General features: G+C 57.2%; 1 protein-coding gene across 1 annotated transcript in view; it reads right to left on the minus strand.

Moving 5' to 3' along the window:
* GRAMD4 (GRAM domain containing 4) overlaps positions 1-1265 on the minus strand; it is a 59994-nt gene extending 58729 nt beyond the window's left edge. The window contains exon 1 of the mRNA XM_006888027.1: positions 1247-1265. The gene's annotated coding sequence lies outside the window, so the exon portion shown is untranslated. The remainder of the gene's footprint in view (positions 1-1246) is intronic.
* Positions 1266-4633: the final 3368 nt, after the last annotated feature.

Here is a 4633-nt window from a genome sequence, read left to right on the forward strand (position 1 = left end):
CTCTGACACGTGGGAGGACCCAGCAGAGCCCAGCTGTGAGCACGCGCACACACACACGGAAGGACCCAGCAAAGCTGAACTGCCTCTGACACACATGAGGACCCAGGTGGAGCACGGCCCCCCTGACACGTGGGCTCGCTGCTGGCTGGCGTCAGCTCAAAGGCCGCTGTGTCAGTTACGAGTAAGGAGGCAGTGGTCATCGTATGGCCCACCTTTCCACAACGGAGACCTGGACACTCCCGGCTAATGCCCCACCACCTCTCTGTCCACAGAGGCCTCCTTGTGCTATGACGCACAACAGGGGTCACAGGGTTTCCAGAACAAGAGAAACTAGGAGGAAAGGCCTGGCGATGAACTTGCAGAGTCAGCCGATGGGCACCCTGTGGTCACGGAGACCAGACCCCACTGTGCGTGAGTTCTGTGAGTGAGGACACACAGGCTGACTGGATGACCGCTCAAGTGGTTAGCGAGCCTCTCCTTTACAACCTCTCAGTTCTGTAAGCTTTTCCTATTGTGTTGTTATGTGCCATCAGGTCGCCTGCAACTCATACCAACCCCCTGCTCTACCCTGAGCCAACCTGTCTCTGACACACCTGCCCCCATTACTCCAGTCACTGAATCAAGCCATCTCATCCCGGGTCTTCCTCTCCTGCGCTGTCCCTCCGCCCCATGACATCCCTCTCCAAGGATTGGTCCCTCCTGGAAACATGTCCAAAGTATGTCAGACAAAGGTTCAGAGTACTTACCTCCAAGGAGCAGCCTGGCCTCACCCTCTCTTGTTCTCCTAGCAGTCCATGGTATATTCAATACTCTTCTTCAGCACTATAGTTCAAAGGCATCAATTCTCCTTCTATCCTCCCTAGTCACTGTCCAGCTCTCTGACGCATAGCACGTAACTGCAAAGACTATGGCCTGGTTCAGATGCACCTTAGTCTCCAGACTGACACTGTTGCTCTTATTTTAAATAAATGCATTATAGTAAAGGAATGAGTCCCCTTAGAGAACAATCTGAGGCCAATAACTGCACAAGCATTTGGACTAAAGACTGAAGACCCACTGGCAGCAAATGGACGTCAACCCCTGGTGACCCTCTGCTGGGTTTCCCAGGCTTGCTGGAGGAGACTGCCCACCTTTTTCTGTCACACTGCCTGTGGATCTGAACTGCTAACCTTTGGGTTAGCAACCCGACATTTAGCTCGTCATGCCACCAGGCTCCTAAAAACTGACCATCCACTCCCGTGAAGTAGGTTCCGCCCAGAGAGCCCTCTGTCAGGTTTCTGAGGAAGCAAATCCTTATCAGAAGGGACTGTCGATCCTTCAAGGCTGCTGGTGGATTCGAATCACTGACCGTTCAGATACCAGGCATACACTATACCACCAAGGCTCCATAAGGCTTCAGGTCCTTACAGGCCAGAGAGAGCAACACAAGGACCTCCAGGGTGCAGCTGCCTACCCCACATCCCAACCCTAAGACACCATCAGCTGCACTCAAATCCTACAAGTGGACACAGGCCAGGTCTCACTACCCATCTTCAATCCCAAGAAACTTGAAACAAACAGAAAGTACGGAGCCAGTTAAACTAATATAGCCATCAGTGGGGAAGTCAGGGTGATACAGGGCATCACAACAGACTAACTGGTTTTAGAATATTCTTTCCCTTTCATCTCCTTTAGGGAACTCTCGTGGTCTAGTGGGTATGGAATTGTGCTGCCAATCCAAAGGCTAACAGATTGAATCCAACAGATGCTCTGAGGGAGAAAGACGGGCCATCTCCTCCCACGAGACTTACACCCTCTGAAAACCCACTGGAGGGTCAGCTATGAGTTGGTTCTGACTGAGGTCAATGTTACTAAATTGCAACGTAGAAAATTCTGAATTAGAGTGTATGCTCAATAAATAAAATTGAAGGAAAAATATAAAAGGAAATGAACAATGTTTTGTTTCATTGTTTTTGCTCAGACATTTCTCTAGGTTGTATAGCCCTGGTGTCCACTTGCCGTACAGCAGTAACTTGTGGCTTCTGTGAGGCTGAACACTGTGACACTGATGTGCCAAATGTGTTAATGGTTGGTTACCCAATGCAGACAGAGAGTGGGGTGGAGCTCCCTGATTAAACAAGCGTGGAAGGAGGAGCGGCATCCACTTCCATTAACAGCTTGCCTCCAGAAACCCTATGAACCTGGAGAGAGAATGAGAGACCCAAGCGTTGAAGACTCTCCTTCATAGGGTCGCTATGAGTCGCCTGCTGTTCCACGGCACTTAACAACAACAACGACAACTTCCCTTAATACATTCCAATTGATTTTTTAATTAAACAAATAATAAGCAGGCTTGGGAAGATGTTCACCCTGCTTGCTTCGTCTACATGAGACCACAGGTTCTCATAATCCAAGGGGGCTGGGTGGTCAGAACAGCCCATTCAGGGTCCTGGTCCAAGATAGCGGCATCCAGCTCCCCCCCACCCCCAAGGGAAGTAAGGCCCCATCACCCTGAGAAAGGCCCAGAGCTGTGCTAGGCCAGGCTCTGAGTTAGAGTCCTTGCTTCCCAGGGTCCTTTCCCTGGGCTGTGGCAGCCTCTGGCCTCAGAGCCGGCCAGCAGAGGAGGGGCCCATGGGCACAAAGGCTGGGCCCGCTGCCCGGCCATCAGCATGCAGAGGGGGTTTGTTATGCCTGCAGCCGCCAGGCCCACTCTGCCTGCCTCTTGTCCTGCTGCCCACATGGGTCCTGGGAAAGGGTGAGGCTCCAAGGGCATTCAGACTCGGTGTCTGGTCCAACCAGGGGGCTAGGAGCCTGCTGCCCACCTCACCTCAGATGAGCGACAATCATCTACGCTTCTGCAGAGCAGTGTCACACCACCTCCTTCACCTGGACGCACCTCAGCTGTGCCCCTCCAGGCCCAGGCTGGTGAACCCCTCTCCCACAGGGCCCTCAGAGGCCTCAGAAGCCGAGACCAAGGGACCCTATCCTGGGTGTAAAGCAGGGTGGTCTCAAACACAGGTAGGAGACGGTCCTTCCTACTTCTGTGGGGGCTCCAGGGGTGTCTGCCTGCCCAGATCCACCCCGTCCCTATTTCCTGCTGCCCATCCTCCCTTCACCTGCCAGCCCTCCCAGGCCAAGCCCCTCAACCCATGACCCAGGAGAGAGCCCCAACTCCTGAGCCTGAGGCCCCAGACACCTGCAGATCTGGCCACTCCATTGACCTCAATTCCTCCAACAGCCCCTTCCCCTCCTCACACACCTCCAGGCACACCCACTGCACCGCCACCCACCGTTTCCAGAAACTACCCACACAGTGCTCCAGGGGCATCTGTCACCCTCTTCTAAGGCAGGCCTCCCTTCTGTCCCTGCCCAGCCAAGGTCACAGCCTACGGTCCTCTCAGAAAACTGGCTCCCACATCTGGCAAATGATCAGCCTGGTCCTCAGATGGACCCCTCCCTCCTCTGGACCTTCCTCGGGCCCCACGCCATCTCACCCCTGGATATGAGCAGGACGAGGGAGAGACCCATAAACCAACTGACCCCCTAGGGACCACCACAGCCCTTTTACAGAGGGACCCAGAGGGGACTCCCTAGTGTCGGGATGCTGGGCATCTGCTCAGCTGGAGCCCAGTGCCCTCCCGCACCCACCCCACCCCACCCCTGGACCTGCACCTGTAAGTGGACGCGTGTGGAAGGGTCCTCGGCCGCAACTACTTTAGATGCCCCTCGCCAGTGCACAGACGGGTCACGTGCACCACAGAGCAGGCCACTCAGACAAGGAGTCCCAGCCCGGGAGGCGGCCGGCCTGTGAGCACTGCACCCCCACTGCCGCCCTGGGCACAAAGGACGCAGTGTCTCGAGAACACTGGGCTGTGAGACCACAAAGCACTCACTTCCCCTCCAGCCCAGAGGGAAAAGAAGTGGTTCCTGGCTCGGGCACCAGGCCAAGTCCCCTGGGCACCCCTCACGGTGGGCACCCCCTCACGGTGGGCACCCCCACACAGTGTGCACCCCTCTCCTGGCTCAGGCACCAGGCCAAGGCCCCCGGGCACCCCTCACAGTGGGCACCCCCTCTGGAGGGCACCCCCACACAGTGGGCACCCCTCATGGAGGGCACCCCTCTCCTTGCTCAGGCACAAGGCCAAGTCCCCTGGGCACCCCTCATGGTGGGCACCCCCACACGGTGGGCACCCCCTCATGGCGGGCACCCCTCTCCCGGCTGGCTCCCCTCCACCTGCTGGGCCCTCACTCTGTCATTCCCCTGACTCTCCACACCCTCACGGTGGGCACCCCCTCACGGCGGGCACCCCCACACAGTGTGCACCCCTCTCCTGGCTCAGGCACCGGGCCAAGGCCCCCGGGCACGCCCTCACGGCGGGCACCCCCTCATGGCGGGCACCCCCTCACAGTGGGCACCCCCTCACGGCGGCCACCTCTCTCCCGGCTGGACCCTTACCCTGTCTTTCCCGTGACTCTCCCCCGGCCCCCGATGAACAGTGTCCACTCTGACAGGAAGCAGCCCTCATTCCTAAACAAGATGCCTGTGGAATCCCAGGATTGAGCAAGATGTGAGGGCCCCCTTCCGCCCTCAGAGCAGTTCCCAGCAGAAAGCTAGCTCCCGCCAAGTCTGTCCTGGGGTGGTGCCTGGACCCCG

This window comes from Elephantulus edwardii, unplaced genomic scaffold, assembly GCF_000299155.1.
Source record: "Elephantulus edwardii isolate Elephantulus edwardi_28Jun2011 unplaced genomic scaffold, EleEdw1.0 scaffold00064, whole genome shotgun sequence".
In the NCBI taxonomy this organism is placed as follows: Eukaryota; Metazoa; Chordata; class Mammalia; order Macroscelidea; family Macroscelididae; genus Elephantulus; species Elephantulus edwardii.